The sequence below is a fragment of the Falco rusticolus genome, chromosome Z (genome assembly GCF_015220075.1).
Source record: "Falco rusticolus isolate bFalRus1 chromosome Z, bFalRus1.pri, whole genome shotgun sequence".
Taxonomy (NCBI): domain Eukaryota; kingdom Metazoa; phylum Chordata; class Aves; order Falconiformes; family Falconidae; genus Falco; species Falco rusticolus.
The window spans coordinates 31,406,138-31,415,164 of record NC_051210.1 but is presented as its reverse complement, the minus strand read 5'-3'; the positions used below and the strand labels follow the sequence as shown (position 1 = coordinate 31,415,164).

Genomic DNA, 9,027 nt, shown 5'->3' with positions numbered 1-9,027 from the left:
TCCAACCCAAACTATTCTATGATTCTTTCAGACAAGAGCTGGGGGGTGTGTGTTAGGGGAAAACACATGAACCACTTGGCTCAGTCGCTCAATCACTACCTTTAGTAGGCCTTACACCTTCCATCAGCTACCATGTAATGAGAGAAAAGGGTTCTTTCATTTTATTAAATATTAATTCAGACCTCTGATCCACATGGTCATGAACATGAGCTGTCAATTTCTATATAACCTTAAAAAAAGGAGTAGCAGGTGACTGTTTCAGTGCAAAGAAGGCTGTCACTGGGGACTAAATAATAGCAGCAGGAAGTCAGAACCTTAGAAAAATCTGAGTTACAGTTCCAGATTACATATATGACTAGTGAGGGCTCATTAGCTACTAGAGATAGGAGGCAGAAACATATTTCATGAAAAACACTCATGATATGAAGGTCAGAGAACTGGACAAACACTCAGTTCTCAAGGACAGTAGCTGAAGACCAGGGTAAGAGTTGTGATGGTGAACCCCACAAAGCTGGAAGAAAAAAAATTAAAAATAAAAAAAACTACACAAAACCAACCTCACCCAATCTCCTTCCCCCCCAAAGACAAAAAAAGCTCTCCAGCACCTTTCCCTTCTCAACACTAAGAGTTAGTGAAAGACCTGCTCTTTGCACAGTGATTATATACGTAGTTTGGGTTTTATTGCTGGTGCAGTTTCATAACATACCTTTTGTTTTCTTTTGTAATAATAGCTGAAATCTTTATTAGAGGTTCTCGTGTCACTGGTTATCTTAAACACAACAAAAGGTTAATACCCTTTTTCAATTAGTTTCCAATTATTTACGTCCCAAAGTACTCTGCAACCTACAAATGATCGTTTTGAATTACTTATCCAGTATTTCCCTACATTTTTGTAACAGACTATGCAAGCTTACAACTAGCTGCCATGTAGAGCTTAGAACAATACTGTATCACCACAGAAGAAAGAAGATCACACAGCTAAGAGAGGAAGAAGTGGCTAAAAGGAGAGGAGTAAGAACAAGAACAGAACCAGGCTCACTGGCTTTGATGCGAATCGCTACTCCAGTCATTAGCAAGACCACTTGAAAGAGCAAACTGGCAGAGATGATTAAGGAGGGTTGGATACTTACGGCCTCATACATTCACTCAGTATTACCTAAAACATCCACAAGAATCCCACACTACAACTTCACCCAGCTTCAGTGCCCAGAGGAAACCAGACCATCAGGTTTTTTCAGGATGATAAGCTAATTATGTGATACAGAAAGTTGTTCTTCCTCAGATGCCAAATTTTTGTATTGAGGCAGACCTGGCATAATGAGAATTGGATTCCTATCCTACAACCAGATCCTGTGCTTCTGGACAACCTTCCAGTTTCTTCACCCATTTTTCTCCTCCCAGCTGGTAGCACTGCTATCTTCTGCTTGAATAGTCATGCCCTAAGCTATTTTTTCATGCTTTCCAAGACAGTAGTAGACTGCATGGAACAAAGGGGATCCAGGTTCCCCAACAAACAAGTTTTATTCCAGGATTTGTATTTCTAGATGTTTTCACCAAATTTTAGGATGTCGGACCTCTCTTATTAAAAACACAAGAGTTACTTGAATTACTTTGCAATCCAGTCACAATGTTAGGCGCTTAATTAGCAAAACAATGAAATGGCAAGGTCTTTACTGGCCAGAGTGGGGAGTTTTTTGGGGAGAAGTTGAATATTAATTTCCTTCTCATTTTATACATACTGTGTTTAACCTCATACCTGAACAGGACAAAGCCATGAAAGATCTCAGTCAAAATTCTTCATTCATAGATTAAGTTTTCCAAATATTAAATATTTCCTTTGCCGAAACAGAGTGCAGAAAGTAGGAGAGATACCTTGACTAAAGCTTAATCAAAGCTAATGTACCAACTCCTGGGGAGAAAATGAACATATTCCTTTCTTCAGTTGAAAGCTAGATGAGCCAGCTGATGAAAAAAAATATTACACAGCATTTGTGATGAAGATAAAATGAAAATATGATACACAATAGGAAGGTCTAATACAGCACCATAAACCACAGTTCTCTCTAAGCTTTTATCTACTTAATCATGTTTTATTAAAAGATAATATTTACCATTGATGCTGTCCCTTCTTTTATCAAAACACAAGTTATTTATAAGTGCAAAACTGCCAAACATTACCTCAATACACCCACATTTATAGGATCCATACATTCACACTCCATCAGGCACCAATGAACTTGAGAAACCCAAAAAAGTGTCTTTTCAGACTAGAATCATCTTCTCATGGAAGAAAATACAAATGGCAGGGTTTACAGGAGGTGAACCACTGGCTTCCTCTGCAGATCAGAGTGCAAAAATTTCCACCTCTACTACTCAGCGTTGACAAAAAAACATAATTAAAGTGATGTCACATTAAACATGTAGGTTATCTTCTGTCTTCAACACTCTTTGACTCATTGAAGCCTAGACGATAATGCAACCCATAGAACTGGGAGGCATGAAGTTTCACCAAAGGCGGATAATGGAATTGTTCTCTAAAAGTAGGTATGCAGATGAATAGCAAAACAGTACTCAATGAACAAAAGAGTAAAGTTCTTTTTACCCTGAATGAAGACTGACAGGCTACTAAAAACCTGAATAGCACCAGGCAAATGTGCCCAAACTGATCCATAGCAAGACAAAGGACAGGCAGCAAGGCATAGCTTCAATCTGATGGCATAAGACAAAGCAAAATCCATTAACTTATCCGCTAGTGCTTTGCTAGAAAGCTTTGCATACTAGCAGTCCAAATTTATACATATTTCTAATATTACTTAAACAAAACAAGAAAAGGTGAACATAGAAGGCAGCTTTTCCCTTGCAAGATAAAGAAAAAGAAGAATAACTATTTAAAGCCCACAACTCCACCTTCTTGCAGCTGTAATTTAGATGAAAAGTACTGTTTCTATTGACAGGCAGAATAAAGAGCTCTTCACCCAAGGCACAGAAGCTAATCCAAGAGCACTAAGTTCTACTGAAATATCATCCACACAAACTTTCTGATCAGTGTGGATGCTCAATCTTTCACAGGATCACAAAAGTAAGAAAAACTTAGCAGCTGAAAGATAGGATTCAGAAAGAGTTGGCAGTAAGTCTTCATCAGGCTAAGAGATTTCAGACTTAGCAGATTCTATAACTGGTAACACACATGTATAGCATACCACTAAATTTAGCACATCTTACAGTTCAGGTCCCCATTTCCAGGACTTACATTTCAGTAAATATTTTCTTGAACTTCATGGAGACTGCGTAGGTATACAGAACAAGATTCTTCCCAGAGACCGACCAAATTCCATGATTCCTTAAAAAAAGGCAGGAGCCACCACTGAGCAGGCTGCCATCTTTTGGCATTGTCCATAAAATAAAATCAGCTAAACCACGCCAGAGTGATCCAGTCCTGCTGGTTTCTTCCCCTTTCCACCAAATGGGCAGCAAAGTTAATAAAACAACCATAATCTGTCACAATTAAACACAACTTATTTCTACTTGTTCCTATCCTTAAGTAAAACTATGGATACCTTGCTGCCATGGCAAACAAGTTCACTCAAAGGTTTACCTTAATTAATCCAGTAATACAGAAAAGGCTATAACACATTTAATACTTTTCAAATCTGCAATGAATAAAATACAGAGGCTCATCTCCTAGATTTAATGCCTCCAAAACACACATCACATGTGGCATGAATACCCACTTGTTGTTTATCTTAAGTATGTAAAACTTAGCTACCTTGAGATTTAGCTCCAGTCAACAGGACTTCCACAGAGGTCACAGCACTGTACTTCTGGTGTAGTGTACTCCTGCAAAGAAGCTTGAAGCTAAATGGCATGAAAGAGCCCTATGAATTCTAGGGATGAACTACATTATCATCAGATTTACAATGCATCTTTTTGTGCAATACTTGCTCCACTATATGCACCACTCCAAAAACATTTCCTGTGTGCCCCCTCTGAAAAGCTGCCATCCCCCTGTGGCCTCAGCTTGTCCACTGAAACACAACTCCAGCTTTGTTTTCATTCAGAAGCTTTCGTCCGCCGCAATGGCTGGACTCCCCCTGCCTTTAACCTTCGAGAGCTCTTCCCTCTGCAAAAACCTTCCTCCTCCTTTCTATGCTGTCCCTTCTTCATTGCCCCGAATGAGAAGTACTAAGTAACTCACAAAAATGACTGTCATGTATGGCAATGTAAAGCAGCCAGGAAAACAGCTCATGCATACTCTGCAGGGCAGAAAACCACTACTGGTAGGTTGGGAAACCAGTCAATCCCTTTCCTGTGTGGGACATCGTGCCACACTGTTGGCAGCAAAAGATGTAAGAAGGACACTACTACCCTCTTCCCCTCACCTCCAGCCACACATTCCCGCCTAACTTTGTGCTAGTGTTAGTTGCTCTGTAGCCAACAACCTTGTTGATTTGGGTTTTTTTTTAATTAGTGACTAGGACTTGTGAATTAAATCGATTAAGCAACTTAAGTCTTTCTAAATTATCACAGTACTCAAGGCTCCTCAGCTCAGCCAAGAAAGCAGATAGCAGGAATTGCAATTGAGCCTTGGGCCCCTTTTCTCCCTTCCCTGCTGCACAACTTGGAAGTATGCAATTGCTCTACACAACAAGTCGAACACATTGCAGCAAAGACTTCTGATGGTCCAGGAAGAATAAAATGTCAGAACACTGCCTTCCAGTTCAAGCGCCTCAAAACAATCTCACAATAAGACAAAGGTAATTGTGCAAAATTCATGATTTCACTTCACCTCTTTGAAAGAACTGCTTAAGTATTTCAAAAGAACAGAGAAACAGGTTTCTCTCCTCACCTCCCACCCTGAGATTAACAAGCTAACAGAAAAGTTGCTTCCTTTACGCTGCTTAAGGTTCACAGTTCCTAGCAGCAAAATCTGTTTCTTCTCCAAGCAACATCTCACTATCCCACCCCAAAAAATGAGGGGGCAGAACTGGAAGCTGAAATTGAACACATGCTGAATCACATCTAAACTTTTCTTCAGAGAACTAGTAATTGTTATACAGTTACCACTGCTACAGAGCAGCTCTTCAGAAAGGAGTAAATTGGAAAAATGCACAATTTGGAATAAGGCCCCAAAGAATGAAAGTCTTAACACTGTGTCAAAACACACAAAAGAATAATGCCTGCACCTCCAAATCCTGTGTTCAGCCTTCCTTCCTGTTGTTGACTTAAAAGAAAGGGGGAGGGAGGGAAGGAATACATACAAACTAAAGGTTATTGTCTTTAATTATCATATTAATGTATTATCAGCCCTATACCCTTGCTCTGCAATACAGTGTTTAATAAGAGAAGTTCTTCTGCCTCTGTTTGACCTCTCAGCAACAGGTCAAAAAAATCCCTATAGCCTAATAATGACACTAGACAGCCCAGCTCCTTCAAACATAGTGATATTCTGAGCATAACCATTCACTACCCTAGAAAACTACCCCTAAAAGGATGGAGCAACAAATTCTTTACCATCTTAGTGAGAGGTTATCAAAAACAAAAAATGTTGCTCAATGCACTGGTCTGTCACAGCTGATACAGGGGCTGTGGTCTGCCATATATCTCAGCCCATGCTCCACAACTGCTGGCAAGCTCAGTGGTTTTTTTCCCTTCTGTCTGAGCAGCAACATATTCAAACAACTATCTTCTTGACCTGCTGTCATATCCAGCATAATCAACCAGTCCTGAAACGTGGCGTTTTCTTCAAGAGGTAAGAGATACTGATGTGATGATATCATCAAAAGAAAATGAAACCCTACAACTTTGTCGTCAATGATTAAGCACTGAAAGAAGAGAGTTTAAACAGGATTAGCAAGTCTCATACCATCTTGGCATCTACAAGAAACCTGAAGAGTACTTAAAACCACAGACACAGAAGAACCAAGAACAGCATAGTCTAAAGAGGAGGCAATTGGACAGCAGGAGACAACACAACTTTCCTAGTAAATTCCAGCAGATTTGATTCTCTCCGAAAAGGGTGCCCACAGACCATTTACAAGCAGCCCTGGTTGAGGAATCAAAATCCATTTCAGCACTTGCTCACATGGGCTCCATATTTCAAACTAACAGAGGCAAATCCTTCCAGTCCGGGATAGGCCACCACACAGAAGACAAAGATACACTGTACTGAGAAGACTTTTTTCAGCCAAAAAGGAGACAGGTTAAAGGACTGATAGCATGTAAACAGCCAGAGTGCTTTTAAAATGGAGGGTGCCCCAACACTGGCCTTGTACAGTGTTTACAAAATTCTCGCTTATCATAAAGGTTTTAATATGTCTACCACGGAAACTATTTGGTCTCGAGGGTTGAAAGAGAAAGCAAGCATCCAAGATGCAGCACATGGCAAAGTAAGATGTATTTATCATAACGAAGGAAAGAAAGTTCATGACATCTCCACAGCAATCTGCTACTTAAACCAGGAAGCAGTGACCTCTTTGAGGCATCCTGCTGCTCACATACCAGTGTTAAGCAATCTTCTCAGTATCACGTCTTAGTTGTATGTTAAAAATTTCTCAAGATTACATTGCAAAAGCCTGTAGCCATCACACTGAATTTAGATCTAGACATACTCAAGCATAACTGTCATATGAACATTTGACAGCTCTCCATGTTTTAAGAAGCAACTCAGTGATGTATCAGAGTTAAAAGCACTCCTGACACTACACACAAATTAAAAAAAAAGATTTAAAAGTGTATTCATATGTGGACCAATCATAAGTTTTAAACTGAAAAAATGTGAATCTGTATTTGATATGCTGGTCAATTTCAGTATCATCACAGGTTTATCTCACAGCCACATTTTTCTAAACTGCTTTGGCTGCAGTGCAGCTTAGATAACTATACCACAGTGCCTACAATAGTCTCAGAAGAGGCTTCTGGGAGATTTTTGGTAGAGCAATAGTTCTGCATTTACAGTAGGCTACAAACACTGCTGAAGTATAAATACCAACTTTGATATCTCAGTAGCTGGGCTCCAGTCCTTCACTCAGTTTCGTCCAAATTGCCACTACCCTGCCTGGTTCAAAATAACATCATGGTCACCGGCTGAAGTGGTAGGAAGCAAAATCTCTCCCAGATGTTTAAAATCCTGAACAAAAGTTATTCAGGAACCCATTTGACAATGCTGTCAAAGAGGGAAAGAACCCCAGCTAGACCACAACACCAAACATCGGAGTGCTCACAATATATTAAAGAATAAAACAAAATATATTCACAAGTAAGCAGTTTACTCCTACTTAAAGATGCCAGAATAGGAAATGCAGACACGCAAGGTAAAATGGCTTGAGGGATATTGTTATTCATTAAAATCATCGGCAGAGGGAGGAGCAGTTTGATCTCAACCTACATCTATCTGAGCCAACACAACAACAAAGTTTAGGTTGAACAGGTTCTCAGACTTGTGGAAAGCCTTATCTACTCAAAACACAAATAAACCAGTTCAAGTACTTCTTCATGAATGTGAAGCAAGCCATCTGGGAGGTTAAACCAGTTCTTAAGAACAGCCAGCTCCTCTAGCATAATGGGAAAACTGGTCATCCCAGGTATGCATAAACTGCAATTAAAACAGCTCTATTCTCCCATCTAAATGAACGGTTTCCCAAGAATCATTATGGGGCTTGAGAGAAAGCCAGACAAAAAAAGAAACCTTGTTTATACAGCCAGTTTCACTGAGGACTAAAAAAAATTCATTGCCTCTTTTGCAAGTTTCACGTATCCTGAAATAAACTGAAATCACCTTTCCTCATATTTTTTACTGAATCTGTTTCAAAGTCACTTTCAAACAAAAATACTGAAATAATAAAAATGACCCGTAACCCCACACATTTATCTAAGAAACTCACTGACAAATGCTAATGCTGTTTAAGAAGGATTTCTGTCAACCAAAAAAGATGCTGCCAGTTTCTTGATTAGCTCAATATCTGAAGGGGTGCAAAGGTTAGAAACGTAAAAGGGATCTGCGTGGATTATTACTACGGGCAGGACAAGACTCCACTGTATAGGCAGTTTCAGGACCAAAGATTATAAATACCAGCTACTGCTCAAACATGACCATATGACAGTAATAATTCCTACAGATGGTCAATGCCCCAAGACTTTTTCTGTTACTGTGATTTCTCTCTCTATGCTTTCAATTTTTGCATCTACTTTTCCAGGACAGCTTTTTGTGCCAAGGTAATTTTTTTTCAATGGTTTAACTTTTCTAAGAAAGTACAGGTTATTTTCAAGGGTAATAGTACAGTTTGCTGCTCAGATCAATTGCCTCAACTACCAACCTCAAATGTGGCAAGGAAAAACAAACAAAACAAACAAATCACTAGTTCTCTCTACTATTTTGTTTAATGCAGAAAATAAGTGAAATTTTCACTAAAACTGAATAGACTTCACATACATTGTCCTCTTCATCTCCACAAACAAGAACCTGTGACACTTATTTACTGTTGAGACTAATACAACTTCCACCACAACTGAACACATGCAGAAGTTAATAAAACAATCCTTTCCAACACATACAAACCACTGGTTTGTACTATATTTGGCTGTACAAAGAATTCTTCTGGGGAACAGGGAAGTAGCCACTGCCTTCTTACTTTGCATTTTGTGATTTCCCTAGCAAACATCTTAAACTTTGGAAGTTTTAAAAACAATTTTGTTGAAATATTAAAACCTCAAATTCAAACTTGAACAGAATATTTAAGTAACAGAATAATGGAGTATTTTTAGTTTTGAAGTCTTTTCAGACTTGACACAGGCTTCTGCACAGATGCTATACTTCAACAAAATATTCTCAAGTCATTAACAATTTTATCCAGCCTGCGACTGGATGATGGGTAGGATCAACAGTTCAAATAACTCTTAACAGGCCATCAAGAGAAAATTCAATCTCTTTTATCATGCAGCATTTCCCGTGTTGCACATACAGTAGTCTCACACACAAAGGAAAGAGTTAGTCTGTTGGTTACTTGGAAATCTGGGGAGTTAGAAGCACAC

At 39.1% G+C, this 9,027-nt stretch overlaps 1 protein-coding gene across 5 annotated transcripts in view; it reads right to left on the bottom strand.

Annotated features, from left to right (window-relative positions):
• The window catches only part of HOOK3 (hook microtubule tethering protein 3), a 90,996-nt gene that overhangs the window by 80,229 nt on the left and 1,740 nt on the right, over nucleotides 1–9,027 (bottom strand). The gene's annotated exons all lie outside the window — the stretch shown is intronic.